The sequence below is a fragment of the Podarcis pityusensis genome (assembly GCF_964106645.2).
Source record: "Podarcis pityusensis genome assembly, chromosome: 3".
Lineage (NCBI taxonomy): Eukaryota > Metazoa > Chordata > Lepidosauria > Squamata > Lacertidae > Podarcis > Podarcis pityusensis.
The window spans coordinates 11,363,891-11,383,858 of NC_138026.1; the positions used below are offsets into that span (position 1 = coordinate 11,363,891).

Consider the following 19,968-nt stretch of genomic DNA (forward strand, 5'->3'; position numbering starts at 1 on the left):
CAGAGAGGTGCTGCTTGTGTGGAGGAATATATGGCTTGCTGTTAGATTGGACAACAACTAGTAATGGATGAAATGGAAATTTAAGAACAGAAGATGTGGCAATAGGAGGATGAGATGGACATATGTTTGCAACAGGAGCGGGAAACTTGATTTTTAAGAAACCGTATTAAATTTAAGTAATTTGGATGGATTTGTAATAATTTGGAAAACTAATAAAAACTAATATATAAAAAAGAAAGACAGACAAAGATGAGAAATGAGAGTTGAATAATGTGAGCTAGAAGCTGGAAGTACAGGCTGGGAAGCCAGAGAAACAGAATGATGCCTGGTTTCTGCTTGAATCCTTTTTTTTTTTTTATAGAGATTTATTGGGTTTTACAATAAAAATAAACATAATAAACAATGTAACATATATCTTAACATAATTTCACATTTTCTTTGGACTTCCTCACATCTCCCACTCCCACTTTCATCGTTATAGCATTTTGTCAGCAATTTATTATCTTATTTGCATTCTTATATCCCTTCTATGTTTCATAATCTTCTAGTTCTCAAAAATAGTTATATTTTCTCAATCTCACTTATTTTCTTAAAATCATCTAAATTTAGTGGTGCTCAGTTATATTGATCTAGCATCCTGTTTAGCATTCACTCAAATTGCAATGTTTTTGTAAATAATTCTTAAATTTCTTCCAATCCTCCTCAGTCCTCTCTTCTCCCAGGTCTCGAATTCTGCCGGTGGTTTCTGCTTGAATCCTGTGCCACAAGCTATGGGAGAAGCAAGACCCTTTTGGAGCGTTCATGCTGTGAACAGTGCATATATGTGTAAATAAACCTTTTATCATAAAGACACCACGGTCTTCGCTGTGCCTCGTTCCAAAGAAAACACGAACCCTGGGTAAATGCCCGGAACCCCTGAAATCTCGCACAGCTCAGAGATTGGGCTGGCATGAAACAATAGACACTGGAGGAAGCCAGAGTGGGGCATCTGAGGTAGATCTTAAGCAACAAATAGTAGGTACATGTGGAAGAAAGCAATCCTATGTTTCCTCAGACTTAAGGGCACAGGATGGTGGTGAGTTCCCTTTCTTTCATCATACATTCATTCTCTCATACATAATCACATGCACAATCATGCACACCAATGATCCATCACCCCCCCCCTCTCTCACACACACACCCTGACACATAGCCTCCCTTTCCAGCACTGGGGTTGTTAAACAACTAGACAAGCAGCAGCTGGGCTTCTGATTTCCACCAAAGGCTTTGAAGATGCTCAAACTCAGGATGAAAAGGGGGAAAGTGCTAAGAGGAAGGCACGCTTGGCAAACCCTCACCATGATCAACTCCCACTCAGAAACATATGTCCATACTGTGGAAGGATGTGTGGATCCAGAATTGGCCTCCACAGTCACTTACGGACTCACTGTTAAAACCATGTTTATGGAAGACAATCTTACTTGGCTATGAGTGATTGCCAAAGAATTTCCTCTCCGTAGTGGCACCCCTGTTCTGGAACTGGAATTTTGAATTGTAATTATGTTTCCTCTCTAGTTGTGGGCTTGTAAACATACTTTACCTGTTATCTGAAATTCCTCATACAGGGCCCAAAACATCAGGGTAATGAGTACGTGTTGTTCAATTAGAAAGTTTTACGATGCACATCTTTCTTCTCAATCTCTCCCACATCTATTATAAAACTTTGGGATAGTTGGTTTATAGCCATAGGCTCTTGAACCTTGAGAACACAACACACTATAAATGTGTTAATGTCTTCTTGAAAGCTTTTTTACATAGCTTGGGTCTACCACCATAATTTGGCTTCGGTGACCAAAATACTAATTGCTGCTTCAATGCACAAGTTTGCATTTTTCACGGGGTCAAGAAGCTCTGTCAAGACACACTGCAAATATCAAAGGCAAACCATCTAGAGAGTGCCCCAAAGGAATAGCTGTCTACATGGCTCAAGACTGAAAACCAAGTTAATCTTAGAAACCACCTGAATCCAGCCCTGCATTTTATACTACTGAGGTCATTGTGGAGCCTGCAAGGCCAAAGTGTGCTTAGAGAGGAAGATCACCGGATGAGGACAGGTGCTTAATTCTCTTTCGTACATACATGCATCAATTTATTTGCATGCTACCTTTCCATGGTTAAAACAGCATGAAAAAACACAAATACAACAAAAGTAACCACAAAGATAAAACACATCAGAAAGTATGCAACCAAATTGCAACCATTTCTACATAATTCATAATAAGTTTTAAAAAGATAAAGGTAAAGGGACCCCTGACCATTAGGTCTAGTCGTGGCCGACTCTGGGGTTGTGGCGCTCATCTCGCTTTACTGGCCGAGGGAGCCGGCATACAGTTTCCGGCTCATGTGGCCAGCAGGACTAAGCCGCTTCTGGCAAACCAGAGCAGCACGCGGAAACGCCGTTTACCTTTCCACCTATTTATCTACTTGCACTTTGACGTGCTTTCGAACTACTAGGTTGGCAGGAGCAGGGAGCAAGCAATGGGAGCTCACCCCGTTGCGGGGATTCGAACCGCCGACCTTCTGATCAGCAAGTCCTAGGCTCTGTGGTTTAACCCACAGCGTCCTGTTTTAAAAAGAGGTGTGTGTGTGTGAATGACAGCAACACCCTCCCTCCCAAACAATATCCCAACCCAACAGTCTATTCAGCAGCCTCAGCTTTTGCCACTGGAGTCAGATAGGCCCTCCCAGGCCAAGTGGGAAAAGGCATGCAAGGCAGGGAGCAGGTCTTCCAGGACATACAGCCAAGATGTGCAAACACCACTTCTCCCCATGGATATTTTCCCCACAGCCAGGTTCACTTCCGATTTCAAAGTCTGACGGGGGGGGGGAGAGAAAGCATTTCTGAGCCTGGTGGGAGCATATATAGGGCTGGATCAGCAGAAAGGGGAAAGAGTTAAACATCTTCTCCATGAGGGTGACCATATTTGAAGTCACATTTGCAGCATATATTAAAAGTGCCGTGATCCCCCTTACTGGTCGTGGCTCCCTCCACCAAAGAATCCTGGGGACTATCATTTGTCAAGGGACCTGAGAGTTATTCAGAGACTCCCAGTTCCCCCCACCCCGCTACAATTCCCAGAGCTTTCTGGGAAGAAGGTTTTTATTGCTAAACTGCTTTGGGAATTGTAGCTTGGGGTGACTGGGAGTCTCTTATAACTCCCAGCTCCCTTAACAAAGTATAGGCCTCAGGATTCTTTGGGGGGAAGTGTTTAAAGTGGTATCACTGCACTTTTAATGTATGGCATGAATGTGGCCCTAGTCCAGTTTAAAGGCCCATAATAAGTGGGGAGAGCAGAGGCCTAGAAGTTGCCCATCCACAGGTCTTTCTTGGTGTTGTGTAAATGACCACTGTTCATCCTTTCCATCCATTTATCCTCAGCCTCTATATATTTCTTTACAAGACATACATGCCTCTGGGGTGGCTGGGCCCACAGAAGAGAGCACTTTACAAAGCTCAACCATTCCAAGGTCCTTCTAGGAATGCTTAGGAATTGTTAGGAAGTTCTTTGGATTGTGGCCCTTGATTCTTAATAATAATAATTTCATGCTAGTTCTTCTAGATGTCTTCAGAGAGGGGGGAGTGGAAGAGAACCCTGCATTTTTTTGGTTAACTTGTTTCCTTAATAAACATGTTGATGTGGGACACAGATGAAGCTGCTTCTCTCTCTCTCTCTCTCTTTTTTTATAACACAACCCATTGTTTACTTTTTAAGAGAGGTTTTTTTTTAACAAGGACAGCTGTTCCAAGTACAATCTATCCCATAATTTGCCTAACTAATGGAAGTTCTGAAGGCTCTGCCAAAACTCAAAACTTAATTGCTAGAGCGCCCCCCCTGCCCCCGTGCACTTAAACGAACAAGTGATTAAAGCCAATGCATCTGGACCCAAATCTCAGTCCTTTGGCACAAGACGTAAACTCTGTAACTATTTCACCATTAATTGACTTCAGCTAGAGACAGGACTTGTTTGTACAGTTGCTAATCCTTGGTGTTTTAACACTCTCTCCGACAATTTTAAGTATTTCTTCAGCTTCGCAGTACTACGGTTTGCAGTAGTTATCAGGCGACAGTCAGCCTTGAAATATAGCTTCTCAACTAACAGTCACCATGAGTAGTATCTTATTAACAGATGGCTGATGAAAGATGACATCTTAAGGCAGACTTTACCAAGGCAAAAGAAATGTGAATAACTGACGACTCACAGAGTGCATCCATCCACAAGTTGTACCTCCCCTCTTGCAAATCCGAACAATGCTCAGCTAAGGTGCAGAATTCAAAATTCATTTGTAGAAGCTCTAAAGATATATCAGGGGTAACATAAGCATGCAAGTGCATTCAGAATTACTCCAAGTATACTTGAAACCTGATCATCTCCCCAAATGAGAAAATAGAAAGATGTAAACATGTCAAATCAGACGATTGGTCCATCTAGCTCAGCGTTGTCTATTGTACATGATTGACAACAGTTTTCCAGGGTTTCAGACAACCTTACCTGAAGGCACGGGGGATTGATCTGGGACCTTCTGCATGCAAAAGCATGGGGTCTACTGCCAAGGCCCTCCCACAGAAGGCAAGGGTATGTTGCTAGTATCTGTATTGTGTTTGCATTGTAAATGTATTTCACAACGAATAAATGGTATTGGGGAAAGGAGTTGGCAGTTGGGAGCTGGTTGGTTATTCTGTTAGTTGATCCTTTGACCAAGAACGTGGGAGTGTGGTGACTTTGAGCAGACACTGACTAAAGGTGCTTGTGAGGATGGGCAAGTTATGGATTAACAACTTATGCACTGATATGAAGGAGTTTTGAAAACAAAAGGACTAAACCCTCTCTTGGGCTCAAGGGAGAGAAATGTATTGCATTCATTAATACATATAAGAATAATACTTGTCAGGCTGGCACAGATGAACAAGTAAAGTTTTATCTTCAAATCTTGTGTAAGGCATCTGTTGTTGTTTAGTCGTTTAGCTTTGTCCATCTCTTTGTGACCCCATGGACCAGAGCACTCCAGCCTCCTCCAACCTGGTGCACTCCAGATATATAAGTTACAACTCACTATTGACTCTGCTGGCTGGTATTGATGAGAGCTTCTAAGGGTACTGGGATGGGGATGGCTGAACTATACTTACCTCCAACCTAGGTCAGGAATGCAAAGTTCCGTCTCACGATCCCAGTATCCTTTGAGCATCTGCCTTGAGAACTTCATCCTTTGTGACTACCAATCGTAAATGGATTTTGGCTGCTCCCTACCTTCCTTCTTTATTTACTTTTTCCTTCAGGCTTCATTTTGCCCAAATGTGGCTTGAAACGCAGCCCGGACGGACGGACAACAACCTCAGTACATTTTATGCTGCTAATGTGAACATACCCTAACTCTCACCTCTGTCCTTGTAAGTGGTCTTATGCAACTCACAACCTTTCAGCCTTAACCATCATCTCCTGTAGAGGAGTATTGACACTGTCCTACTGTATAGGCTTGTTGAAATCAGAGGTGAGGCACCTGGGGCCATCCAGATGTTGTGGGAGGTCAATTCCCATCATCCTTCACTGCTGGCTATGCTGGCTGGGACTGATGGGAACTAAGAGTCCAACATCTGGAGAACAGCACGTTCTCTGTCTTTGTCACAAGGATTATTGATGCAATCTCTGTGAAGCTCTTTGGGCATTCTTAAGCTGCATAACTGCTGCTGCATCACCGCTACCTTTTGTTATCCCCCTTTAATATATTTTTTAAAGATAATGGTGGTCCCTGACAGCACAATTCTATGCATATCTATTCAGAACTAAAAGCTCATTGAGCTTAATAAGGCTTACTTGCAGGTAGGTGAGTATACAGCCTTATGACTCTCGTTCTTCAAACTCAACAGAACAAGCTTCTTCAGCATTTCATTATGAATGCCGCATTCCATAGTACATGCCTCCCTGTAACTCTGGAGACATAAAATAAACCTGCACTGCAGCTTCCATTTAAAACAAATCTCTTGTGTTGGAAATGGAATTAAGTGACTAGGAATCTAATTCTGCAAATTTTGCTACCTTCCTGTACTGATCACCTTTCTTCCTATAGTGTTTCCCTTGCAAAATTCCAATCTCCTCTGGAAACAAGAAAGCAAACAATAAGGACACTTGAATAGAATTTTTTGGTCAGTTAATTTTCAATTTGAAGTAATGCATAGTTGAATTTGTTTGCACTGTAAACGTTTGACTAGTAAAAAGAGCTTTGTTTTGCATACCCACTTCCCTTCCACAGCCAAAAATCACAGTAGGCTTCACAAAGAGAACTCTTTAAGTCTTGAGTGGGATACACACTCGGCAGTGGGTTTCAACTGTACGTGCCACTGTAAATTGAACTGTGAATTTTAATCCTACTCTCAAGTTAGCCTTTCTGCCCTGCTGGTACATTACACTCCACATACTCTGCTGACCACGATGCGTTCCCTGTCATGGGGATCTTGAAAGTGCTTAAACAAATGAAATTGTAGGAATCAGTTTCGTATTTCCTGCCTGCATTCCAAAGCGGAAAAGAACGGGGCCGTGGTTGAGTTCCTACAAACATACGGAGCTGTCTTCTTCTAGGTCAAATCATTGGGTGTATCTGATCCAGTAGACCAGGATCAGACAGAGGTTTGCCAGGGTCTCAGGGCTCAGTCACACTTCCACTTGTTCCATGCCTGGAAAGTGCTCGTCCACACATGCCCAAATCTTATACAATACTAAAATAAACAAAATAGAATCCACCAGACATAGCTGAGGTGTGCATGAGAATGGAGTGCAACACATCTTCAGAGATCACACAGGTATTATCCAATAGGTCCTGTAGATTCATGTAGCACTCATCTATTGCACCGATGGTGGTTATACTGTTAGGTGCTCATTTCCATTTTTCCCCTTGCTGCTACATAAAACACTATCACAACAGTTTGACCAACAAACATGGCAAGGCAGAAAAACATAGGCAGCGACAGGTCTACAATATCGCTTCCACATTTGTACCTTTGTTGTTGGTGGTGTTTAGTCGTTTAGTCGTGTCCAACTCTTCGTGACCCCATGGACCAGAGCACGCCAGGCACTTCTGTCTTCCACTGCCTCCCGCAGTTTGGTCAAACTCATGCTGGTAGCTTCGAGAATACCATCCAACCATCTCGTCCTCTGTCGTCCCCTTCTCCTTGTGCCCTCCATCTTTCCCAATATCAGGGTCTTTTCCAGGGAGTCTTCTCTTCTCATGAGGTGGCCAAAGTATTGGAGCCTCAGCTTCACGATCTGTCCTTCCAGTGAGCACTCAGGGCTGATTTCCTTCAGAATGGATAGGTTTGATCTTCTTGCAGTCCATGGGACTCAAGAGTCTCCTCCAGCACCATAATTCAAAAGCATCAATTCTTCGGCGATCAGCCTTCTTTATGGTCCAGCTTTCACTTCCATACATCACTACTGGGAAAACCATAGCTTTTACTATACGGACCTTTGTTGGCAAGGTGATGTCTCTACTTTGTACCTAGATGTGGCCAATAAGAGGACTGAAAGATGCATGCTTGCATGAACTTGGCTTTCCCCATCAAAATACCCACAGACAGCCAACAGGAAAGTACCAGGAGCCCAGTGGCAAGTATTTTTCAAGGGCGAACGTGAGATTTATACATACATTTAAATACACATGAGAGTGCTTTACAGCTGAGGCAATAAACACAGACGCTTGTTTACCAAATGAACGCATTCTTGGTGGAGAACGTCTTCTGATAAGTCACTTCTGAAAATGTTCTAAATGCAACAGACTTTCCTTGTCAATGCCTGCACTAGATACTACAAGCACCATTTTCGTAAGCAAACAGTTGTAACCAAGAAGGAGAATAAGACAACTGGAATGAAGGGGAGGTGGGATTGCAGTCCATACAAGGGAGCAGTAAAAAGTTATGTTTAAACATGTGCTGCTAACTACATAACAACAGATGGCTCAAGAGACAGGCAACAGGATCCAAGTTGTCTGTCCAAAGCCTTGTTTTAACTTAGACAAACTTTGACCTCCTTGCTTGATGATCTACCCATTCACATCTTTGCTACAATACTTAAAAGTCACATCTTTTAACAATGGGGATTCTGTACAAAGGCCAAATCTAAAGTTAGGTCACATTTGCTTCTGGCAGAAAAATTATCTGAGCTCTGGAAATACCAATGCATCTTTAAAGAACTGGAGGGTTCTTGCTCCTCTGAAAAAGTTTGTTTCTTTCCTCTTGTGTCACTGAGAAATATAACTCCCGCCACGGGGCGGGATGACGGCATCCATCATTTTGAAGACCTGCAGTTGCTTCCATTCATACTGAGCAAGCCTATATTCCATTTTCTCATAGGGCATCATGGAAAATTAAAGGAAGCACGGGAACATGAGCTAGAACTAGACTGAATATAGAACACTATTTGTTTTCCTCAAGGCAACGGAAAACAATTAGTCTCCCAAGCCAGGTCACCAAACAAACAAGCGAGCATGCAGTGTACCTAGACCAGACTTGGAACTCCAGATTCAATTATAAGAATAGCAGGCTTCAGAAAGAGGATTGCTAGCCTAGACAGATTCTTAAAAACCAGAGACATCACCTTGCCCACAAAGGTCCGTATAGTTAAAGCTATGGTTTTCCCAGTAGTGATGTATGGAAGTGAGAGCTGGACCATAAAGAAGGCTGGTCGCCGAAGAATTGATGCTTTTGAATTATGGTGCTGGAGGAGACTCTTGAGAGTCCCATGAACTGCAAGAAGATCAAACCTCTCCATTCTGAAGGAAACCAGCCCTGAGTGCTCACTGGAAGGACAGATCGTGAAGCTGAGGCTCCAATACTTTGGCCACCTCATGAGAAGAGAAGACTCCCTGGAAAAGACCCTGATGATGGAAAAGATGGAGGGCACAAGGAGAAGGGGACGACAGAGGACGAGATGGTTGGATGGTGTTCCTGAAGCTACCAGCATGAGTCTGACCAAACTGCGGGAGGCAGTGGAAGACAGGAGTGCCTGGCGTGCTCTGGTCCATGGGGTCATGAAGAGTCGGACGACTAAACGACTAAACAATAACAACAAAGTAGTGCCCATAGGTAAGGCTTATTTTAATGAAGATAAATAGCATTGCGAACCGGTGGTTCCCTCTTCCCAAGCAAAGCCTTTAACTCACATAAGTTGTGCCATCAGTTCAATCACCATCCAAGTTAGAATCATAGAATTATAGAGGTGTAGAGCTGGAAGGGACCACGCAGTCCAATCCCTTGCAATGCAGGAATTTCTTTGCCCCTGGTGGTGCTCAAACCCACAACCCTGAGATTAAGAGTCTCATGCTGTACTGACTGAGCTATCCTCCAAAGGGCAGGGTTTTCCTTGGTTAAACCAGGATGCTTAGATGGGGACCTTTAGTAACTTGGTTGAGGCAGCAAAGGGTGGAATGGAGAGGCAAACGATATGAAGAGAAGTTGTATACTCATTGAGTTGGAAGTCTAGGATACTCCAGCATTTTCAGTGACAAAGCTAAGAAGAGCCCTGCTGTATCAACATGAAGTCCCATTGAGACATCATGCCTTCAACAGCAGCCAAACCAATGCCTTTGAACTCACAAAGCTGGATATGAAGGCAAAAAGCATCCCTCTGTTGTTCTCTCCCTTCCAAGAGTGGCACCTGCACTCAAAAACATACTATATCCGAACTTGGAGGCTCCACATTACTAACTCCATCCATTTGTCTGCTACTCTTATGCTCTCATTTAATATGGTAGTCATTGTGGTCATGAATTCCCTTATTTAGGAGTGTTCAAGAGGAAATACTTTAGGTTTATGGTTTTAATTTAGTTTCAGTGGGAATAACTTCAACCGTTCCAGTGCTGGCTTTCTGTTGGGAGCTCCAGAGAATGGCTGCTTACCTTTTCATGGATCTCCTTTGGTTACAGAAATCTGTGGCAGGCAGCAGGTGGACATAGCACAGAGAGATGTTCTTCGCTGGCAGGCAGAAGGATACAGAAGGCAGTCATCCCATGGTCTAAAATAAGTAGTGGATAATGGAGCCTGCCTACCTGCCAGTGACCAAGGAAGGAAGGAAGGAAGGAACCTTTCTCATGAAAATCAGCTGGCTACAACGTGTGACCAATGTCTCACTTTTCATAAGGTGGTTAACATCAGTATGAGGTCACAATGACTAGTAATATCAGCATGAGGTCACAATGACTAGTGACATCAGCATGAGGTCACAATGACTAGTAATATCAGCATGAGGCCACATTGTCTACTCTCTCCTTCCTTTACTGAAGCAGAAGATATGCAGGTACAATCTCTCTCTCTCTCTCTCTCTCTCTCTCTCTCTCTCTCTCACACACACACACACACACACACACACACACAGTGGCAGAAAGAAACAGGAACTATCACCTACAACCACTCAAGAGCAATCACCAGTCAGATAAGTAAGTGTATGAGTAAGGAGGGAAGAATATTTCTGAACATGCTCTGTTGCAACCAAATGAACACTGGATTAGATTATTGGAGGTGAAAGCCACCAGCATGCAAAGTCTAGGAGTTTTGCTGCATGTGCTGTAAATAAATAAGTAGTAGTAGTAGTAATAATAATAATAATAATAATAATAATAATAATAATTTATACCCCGCCCATCTGGCTGGGTTTCCCCAGCCACTCTGGGCGGCTTCCAGCAAAATATTAAAATACAGTAATTCATCAAATATTAAAAGCTTCCCTAAACAGGGTTGCCTTCAGATGTCTTCTAAAAGTCAGTTAGTTGTTTATTTCTTTGACATCTGGTGGGAGGGCGTTCCACAGGGCGGGCATCACCACCGAGAAGGCCCTCTGCCTGGTTCCCTGTAACTTTGCTTCTCGCAGTGAGAGAACCGCCAGAAGGCCCTCGGTGCTGGACCTCAGTGTCCGGGCAGAACGATGGGGGTGGAGACGCTCCTTCAGGTATACTGCGCCAAGGCCATTTAGGGCTTTAAAGGTCAGCACCAACACTTTGAATTGTGCCCAGAAACGTACTGAGAGCAAATTTTAGGTCTTTCAGGACTGGTGTTATGTGGTCTCGGCAAGCACACCCAGTCACCAGTCTAGCTGCCACATTCTGGATTAGTTGTAGTTTCCGGGTCACCTTCAAAGGTAGCCCCACATATAGCGCATGGCAGTAGTCCAAGCGGGAGATAACCAGAGCAAGCACCGCTCTGGCAAGACAGACCACAGGCAGGTAAGGTCTCAGCCTGCATACCAGATGGAGCTGCGCTAGCTCTTGCAGAAACACTTGAACACCTTTGGATGTAGTTTCACTTTTCCAATCCAATGCTATAGCACGAGGTATATAACAACCCCTCAGAAGATGACTTCTGCATGCAGAAGAATACCTTTTGATCCAACCCATGAAATGGTTTTTGAATAGCTGCACGGGGATGTATAACAAAGTTTTTGTTTGTGGAGAATGGAAAGACTGGGCTCCAGTCAGAAAGGGGGCTGCTTGATTCATTTTCCATAATGGGCAACTGGACGTAAATGCTCAATCTCAGCCACATATTAATCTCAATTTATTGCACTTGGGTAGCCTGTCTGTGTGATGGAAATGGCAGACCCAAAGGAGAAAACAACTTAAAGAAAAAGAGAAATCTCATCTGTGCTTTATAACAGAGGAAATGGTGACATTACACAAAGTACATTTGTTTACTAGTGGTGGTCAGGGATTGAGGAGCCATCTTCATTTATTTGTTAATAATCCACTCAACGGGCCTCTAATGGCCTGTATAGCCTATGTCTGGAAACTTAGTTTGACCAGACTAGAACTCTCAGCTGAATTAGGCCAAATAATGTAGGAAAATTATTGGGGAAGCCAAAAATAATACAAAAGAACATTACTCAAGACAAACACAGAAGTTCTCTTGAACAAGAGTTCTTCCCATTATAGAACTTTACATATTATTAGTGGACCTCCACTCTTCAGTATCACTTAGTAACGGGGTAAATTAAAGGACATCTCCATTATTTATTGTGTGGGGTTAATTGTGAGATAGATAAAATATATCACACACACAAAAGTATGGTCTTAAAGAATACATTATAATAAAGTAGCAATTGCATATTATATTTAAACATTGACACACACTTGTCTGTGAAAGCTTCCTTGGAAAACGTTTTCCCCCTTTTATGAATAAACTGAGCGAGCTGTGAAATCAGTGGTCATTTCAAATATATCCCTTTCATCAAAGATTAGAGATCTCGGAGGGAAGTTCAATAATCCTTTCAAAGAATTGCAGGACAGTGTTGAAGATGTGAAAAACGACCACTCATGGCAATGTCATAAAACAAACCTGCACCAGCCGATAACATATTTATCCTCAAAATCACATTTGAGGGTTGCTTTATTTCTGGTAAACATAATGGATATAGAACTTCTATGAAACTGGGGAATAAAACACTTGGGCCATTAGTAATAATAATAATAATAATAATAATAATAATAATAATAATAATTTTTATTTATACCCCGCCCTCCCCAGCCAAGGCTGGGCTCAGGGCGGCTAACAAGCAATAATAAAAACAAGTTGAATGAATACAACTTAAAAACAAAATTAAAATACAACATTAAAATATTTAAATGTAGCCTCATCGCAGGAGGAGAAAGGAAAAGAAAAAAGAAAGAGGGGGAGGGAATCAAATTGGCTCCAAGCCAAAGGCCAGGTGGAACAACTCTGTCTTACAGGCCCTGCGGAAAGAAATCAGATCCTGCAGGGCCCTGGTCTCATGAGACAGAGCATTCCACCAGGTCGGAGCCATCACTGAAAAAGCCCTGCCCTGGTGGAAGATAATCTGGTTTCCTTAGGACCTGGGACCTTTAAGCTATTATTATTCATGGACCTTAAGGTCCTCTTCGGGACATACCAGGAGAGGCAGTCCCGTACGTATGAGGGTCCTAGGCCGCATAGGGCCACCAGGCTGGAGCCAGTGTTGAAAAGGCCCTGGCTCTGGTTGAAGCTAATCTAACTTCCTTAGGGCCCGGGACCACTAGGGTGTTGCGATTTATGGACCTTGAGGCTTTCCGTGGGGCATACCGGGAGAGGCGGTCCCGTAGGTACGAGGGTCCTAGGCTGTGAAGGGCTTTAAAGGTCAAAACCAGCACCTTAAATCTGACCCTGTAACCACCGGGAGCCAGTGCAGCTGGTAGAGCACTGGGTGAATATGCTCCCATGGCAAGGACCCCTCGCTGCAGCATTCTGCACCCACTGGAGTTTCTGGGACAGCTTCAAGGGCAGCCCCGCATAGAGCGAATTACAGTAGTCAAGCCTGTACAGTAGTAGAAATATTCCAGATATTGTCCAGGATACAAAGAGCTGTAAGTGTGTCCTGTGGGCCAGGCATACGACCTATGAGTTTTTTCTCTTTCTTTTTGATGAGTAGATGCCCATGCCCAATCACAAGCTGATGCTATATGTCCTGTGCACTTCAGAAAACAATTTGGGCCATGCAGTATAATATATGCTTTTAAGATAAAGAAAAATGGGGCCGAAGGTAAACGAAATGGAGTATCTGGAAGAAAGGAATGGCTGATTAGCTCTGAATAACAACAACAACAACAAACTTTTATTTGTATCCCGTCCTCCCCAGCCAAGACGAGGCTCAGGGCATCTAACATCAAATAGGAGCATTCCTATTATAAGGTGAAGATTCACCAAAACAGCATGATCATCTGTAAAAGCCCGTTGCATTGGATTCATTACTAAATCACAGGCAGGATAAAACATTGGATCCTTGAGAGATGATCGGTCAGTTTCCATGTGAATACAAAAATCCTTCTCTCACTTATCCCAAATATACATATAACAATATCATCAGATCACAACCGTTTACCAATCTGAACCATCCCATTATGATTCAAGAGATTTCAGGTGCTATTATGAGCCATATACATTGCATGAAGCAAATGGAAGCCATTTACCTCTCTGGAAATTCTTTGCAGTTGAGTGAATTCATTCATGAAGATGAAGAAGAAGAGGAGGAGGAGGAGGAGGAGTTTGGACTTGATACCCGCCTTTCACTCCCCTTAAGGAGTCTCAAAGCGGCTAACAATCTCCTTTCCCTTCCTCCCCCACAACAAACACTCTGTGAGGTGAGGCTGAGAGACTTCAGAGAAGTGTGACTGGCCCAAGGTTATCCAGCAGCTTCATGTGGAGGAGCGGGGAAGCGAACCCAGTTCACCAGATTATGAGTCCACTGCTCTTAACCACTACACCACGTTGGCTCTCTATGTATGTTAAACTATGTATATAAATCACAATAGCCTCAAAATGGGAAGCTATACACAAATTGTGTTTTTTTCCCAAAGAAGAGAAAATGCAAGTCTTTGAGGGCTAAACCCAAAGCAAGGACAAATGTTTCCACATTCCTTTTCCAAAATGTGCGGTTGCACCCACTGACTTCTCTCTGTCACTGACTATTCATGTTATTCCAACAACCCAGTCCTACGCAGGTTCAGTTGTAAGTCTCGTTTTCAATGGGCTTTACTGCCAAATAAGCATTCTTAGGATTGCTGCCTTAGACAGCACATCGCCAGACGTCTTCTGAGATTCCTCAGTATGAGTCCAGAAAGTCTGATGTTAGTCTTTATGTCACATTACACGAAATCTCATACTTGCTGTCAAGGGTTGCTTGAGTTTATAGAAAGTACATTTTCTCGTAACAGAAATGCACTGGTTAATGTAAGTGCTTTGATTTATAATCTTGCAACATTCTGTAAAATGTTCATGAATTAGACATACCGGAAATCTTATTCCTTGACTTAATCAGAAGTTACTCAAACACACACACAGTTCTAGTTGAGCAATATCTGTCTGTGGGGGGAAAGCAGCTCCTTAATTTGAGAATCTCTTCTTTAATGTTTCGGTTTCATTCATTCAATAAAAGCCAAGATTTTTAAAGGGTCTTCTTGATGCCATGAGGTCTAGACAACCTTCTCACATCTATGCATAATTCCAGGAAAGCAACAGGATAGGGGGTTTCACTGGCCAAAAGATTTGGTTTAGCCCACCTTAGTCCAAGGCACGTTGTAGGCTCTAACTTTCCCCCTCTTTTGACAAATGTGTATGACGTTTTCAGGTATGGAAGACCCTCCAGAGAAGATAAAGCCTGTGCAATTACAAGCAGATAGGTCCAGGGCTATTGTGCTGGGCACATTTAATTTGGATTTTTTTTAAAAAAGGAAATGCCTATACCTTTTTTACGTGTATAGCAGAATTGGATTAAATTTGCAGGCAATGTCACTTCCTCTAACAACACAAATACTGCCAAATTTCTGAAGGACAGTTGCAGTGGTATCCCAACAACAGCAGCTATCACAATTCTTGGGGTGGATAGAAAGGAATCACTTGACCTCCTCTAGCATTATGTGGACAACTGGTCTGAAAATTGCTATCAGGAGACAGGTATCCCTGGGTGAGAAACCTGGCAAATTGTGGGAAAATATGTGTGGAGTCTTTTGTGGTAGAACTTTTAAAGCTGATTGTGGGGGGCGGTGGAGCTAAAAGTTTTCACTTTTTAGGTAAAATAATTATTTCTGATTACAAGCTTGACCTGAAAGTCACAATGGAGTTTTCTTTCCACCCTCTCCCCACTGTGGCACCTGCTTTTTCTTCCCTGTCTCCTCACCCTAGAATGATTCTTTACATTGGAAGCTCAGCGACATTAATTTCCCTTTCAGCAGAGGTTTGTCTGAAACATTATTGAAATGTCTGGATCAATAAGGCACTTGAAGACTCCTTGCTTTGATCTGTGCTAATGATCCCACATCACCTATGGCAAACCAAAAATTCCTCTGAGGGACCCTGCATTCATTCCCTCAGGATTCATCCCAATCTGATCGGCACTGTTTACTTCAGAGGTTCTATTCACGCTGCCTCATACAGATCCTTTGTTGTTGTTTAGTCGTTTAGTCGTGTCCGACTCTTCGTGACCCCATGGACCAGAGCACGCCAGGCACTCCTGTCTTCCACTGCCTCCCGCAGTTTGGTCAAACTCATGTTTGTAGCTTCGACAACACTGTCCAACCATCTCGTCCTCTGTCGTCCCCTTCTCCTTGTGCCCTCCATCTTTCCCAACATCAGGGTCTTTTCCAGGGAGTCTTCTCTTCTCATGAGGTGGCCAAAGTACTGGAGCCTCAGCTTCAGGATCTGTCCTTCCAGTGAGCACTCAGGGCTGATTTCCTTCAGAATACAGATCCTGATTTGCCCCAAATCCTTCCAAGGCACCCTTTTCCAGCTTTGGGTTCACTTTTTTTTCTGAATCCAATGCACACCCACACAACAGAATATATCCTGTCCAGCTCCCCAAGTTCCCTTAAGGAAAGATGTTTGTTTAATATCCTGCCTTTCCCAGATCACAACTACAAACTGTTTTGAAGCAGTATGTGGCAATCCATGTTTGCAATGTATACCTTTGGCCATGTCAGTTGCTTCTCTAACACATTCACAGAGGAAAGGACAGAATAAATATTATGAGCCCAGTCTCAAGTCTCCGATAGCCTTCAATACCAGACTAAGATGTTTATTCAGTGTGACCCAGAAAGAAGCATGTACCACGCACACTGAATCATCCACACCACTTCCTGGACTACCTGAACCCATCTTATTTCAATAGCTGCTGCATTCCCACTGGGGTTTTTCGAAGGTTGGCAGCTGAAGCCCTGGAGAGAACAGGGAAGAAAGCATTCCATGGCCTCATCACTTAATTCCAGTCCCAGCCACTTTCCTTGCTGCGCCTTGAACAACTCTGCTGAAGTTCATGAACTTTTCAAACCAGCTTTTGAGGGGCTCGGGATAATGCTATTGGCAAAGCCAATAGTAAGTCAAATAATTCAAGGTTCTGAGGGAGGAGCGGAACTTGTTTGGACCCCCATCTCCAAATAAAAATGCAAATTATGTGCAAGTGACCGGCGGTGTCACAGAGACTTAATCATAAACTGACCTTGCTGGTTGTCAGCGCTCAGCTATAAAAACAAGCAAACCTTGAAACGTGTGTCATGTTTCAGTGAAGATCTTCTGATTAAACGTTTCTTCATTGAGTGTGCTTCCTGTGGTCAAAATTCAAAGCAGCCTTTACCACAGTAGGGCAACGTGGTGCAACTCATCCAAGAAGGCTGCTCCTTAAACAGGCACATGCTTTGAGCTCATGGGGCCATCGTAGGCATCGTAGTCAAGCACTATTTGTCAGATCGAGAATGCTTCACATGTGATATTTCCTGTGCCTCAGGATAGCCCAGAAATAGCAATAAACCCTAATAAATGGGTGTGCTAATAAATAAGAGTTAGACAGGCAGCCTGTCTACATGGTAGACTCTCCTTATCTAGACAATGAACTGAAAGCATATGCTGCCAGATCATGTATGCTCTCCCCAAAACATGGGTGGTCCTCCAAGCTGAAACGTCACATTTACCCCATTCCTTCAAGATTACAGTGTGGATTCATTACAGTGTGGAGTCCAGATCTTACAGTATGGTCATTTCAAGAGGGGCTTGTCCAAGGCATCTCTCCCAGCCAGCATGCAGCCAACCTGCCCAAGATGGATCCATCTTTCTTCTTCCTTCTTCCCAGAACACTCTGCTAAAAACTCTCCTTTTCTGTCACTTCACACCCATGTATCATGCTAACCTTTGAAATCCCCTTTGCTCACACCTCAGGGCAAGGGTGGAGGACAGTTCTCTTGCATTGCCAATGGTTCTGTATTGTTTCTTCGTGGTGGCCAGGTCGTTTTGCATAGGCTAGCCCATAAATTCCTCTGTAGCTTATATTTCTCCCTTCTGGGATTTAGGGGGATGGCGCTGCCAATCAGAAGGTTGGCAGTTCAAATCTCCGCGACGGGGTGAGCTCCCGTTGCTCGGTCCCTGCTCCTGCCAACCTAGCAGTTCGAAAGCACATCAAAGTGCAAGTAGATAAATGGCAGGAAGGTAAACGGTGTTTACGTGTGCTGCTCTGGTTCACCAGAAGCAGCTTGGTCATGCTGGCCACATGACCCAGAAGCTGTATGCCGGCTCCCTCGGCCAGTAAAGCGAGATGAGCGCCGCAACCACAGTGTCGGATTAGGACTGGACCTAGTGGTCAGGGGTCCCTTTACCTTTTACCCTTCCAAATCTATAACAATATCTTGCTCAAGTTGACATTAGGTGTTCACTCAGAATATTCCGTAATGCATTGAAACCAGCATGGGAGGTGCTGACATCAAAAGTTAAAAGCAGGCTATATTTTTCTTTTCTATGCATCAATACTTGTAATGTGAACGGGTTTCTCTCCCTCCTGCCTGCGCCTTGACATGGTGGCCAGGCAGCTTCTCAACTCCCAGCTCCTTATCACTTTCAAAGGTGACAAATTACAGTTGTGTTTCCTTCCACCACGGGTTATTTCAGACAAAAGTGGCCCGTTGGGGTAATTGGGGTGGAAAGAGCGATATCTATAACAAAAGCAAGAGAAAGTCTCAACTGTGTGCTGCTCTTGTTGGCTTATGGAAAATGTCGTTTATTTCTTTAGCCGTCGTAACAACAGCAGCAGCAGCAGCGCTTCTTACCACTGGAAGCACCATAAATATGTCAGAGTTTGTGTGCATGACTGTGGTAGCTGCATCATAATCTATTCAGAGTTTCTGACTTGTTTTCCTGGTTTGTTTCAGCCGTTCCCTCTTTAGGGCCTCTTACCTCTCTAGGGCACTCCTGGAGCAGAACCACAGAGGGCTGGGATTGCAACTCTTCCCTCACAGCCCCAGAGATCATAAATCAGCTGCAAAAAAGCAACTTTTACTGAAGTGCATGGACATTGCTTTAAAAACAAGAAAACAAAAAAAACACCCTTCTGTCTCTCCCAGTAAGGAAAAGCTGGTTGGCGGAGTTGGTGGGAGAAAAATAGCTCTTCAAAATATTGTGTGTTTGTTTTAAAATAAAGAATAGTTTGTGCCAGGAAGCATGTAACAGGTAAGACTTCTGTGGGATTAAACTCCAGGGCTGTGGGTCTCACATTTTCTACAGGGTTTCATTCTCCAAGGGCAAAAACTACATGTTGCAAAGCAACCCCGCCGCTCAAAAATCTTGATCATTCCAGTTTAAGGCTATAGAAATAGGGGCAACTGTGTGTCTATGTGTGTCTACCTTGCCAAGTAGAATTGGTTTTGGAGGGGAAATTACTGGAATATTTAGACGCTGCCATGGTGGTGGCTTGTGGGAATCTAACCAGCGGCGGTGAAAACCGATTGGGCGCCTAGGGCGGCGTGTGTGCCCTGAGCCCAGGGGTGGGGCGAACTGGGGCAGGACACTCCGTGGGACCTCCAAGGAATCTGCCTGCTTCCTACCATTCAGCCGGGGGAGGCAGTGGGTGGACTGTTTGGGGCAGCACAGAGCCTCCGGGCACCCAAGCCACCGCCTCACTCCCAGAAGATGTCAGAATTCCTGTTCCATGATTGCAGTCATGGGATCTTTGTCTATCACATGACGGTGTATATTTTGACTCCACAGAGTGGGTGAGTGCTGCCCGGCGATTTGTCACCCACCTCAGTGGTGATACCCAGGGCGAACCGCCCCCACCACACGCTCCTGCCTCCGCCCCTGGATGTCACCTGCTCCTCTATCCAATAATAAAGGCATCCTGCCAAAGTACTATACATCAGCAAACCCGGAATTATCAGTCAGATACCCATGGCCGGCCCAAGATATTTTGGCACCACAAAATGGTGCCTCCCTCCCCGCCAGGGAAGAAGGGGTGAGTGAAGATCTACAACAAGCGGTGGAATAAACCATCTACACTGAGATCTGCTGCCCCTGTGGATCCTGCTGCCCGAAGCAGGGTCACCTCGCTTTGCCTTGTGAGTGGGCCAACCCTGCAGACACAGCACATCATAATATTGCCTCACAAGTTCTGGAAGTCTATGTCAAAAATGCACACAAGAGACCCTGAGCC

The 19,968-nt window shown here is 43.9% G+C and overlaps 1 protein-coding gene and 1 long non-coding RNA gene across 6 annotated transcripts in view; one reads left to right on the forward strand and one right to left on the reverse strand.

Moving 5' to 3' along the window:
* The window catches only part of LOC308473634 (uncharacterized protein), a 197,663-nt gene extending 187,515 nt beyond the window's left edge, over positions 1–10,148 (reverse strand). For all 4 annotated transcript variants that reach the window (XR_013984120.1, XR_013984121.1, XR_013984122.1 and 1 more), the window contains exon 1: positions 9,923–10,148. The gene's annotated coding sequence lies outside the window, so the exon portion shown is untranslated. The remainder of the gene's footprint in view (positions 1–9,922) is intronic.
* A 123-nt stretch (positions 10,149–10,271) lies between these two features.
* On the forward strand, positions 10,272–18,978 carry LOC308473786. Of its 2 annotated transcripts, none has more exons than XR_013984318.1 (2): positions 10,272–10,320; positions 18,692–18,978. It is a non-coding gene; the product is annotated as an uncharacterized lncRNA (long non-coding RNA). The 2 variants fall into 2 exon arrangements; XR_013984319.1 differs by having other exon boundaries at positions 10,278–10,459.
* The last annotated feature ends 990 nt before the right edge of the window (positions 18,979–19,968 follow it).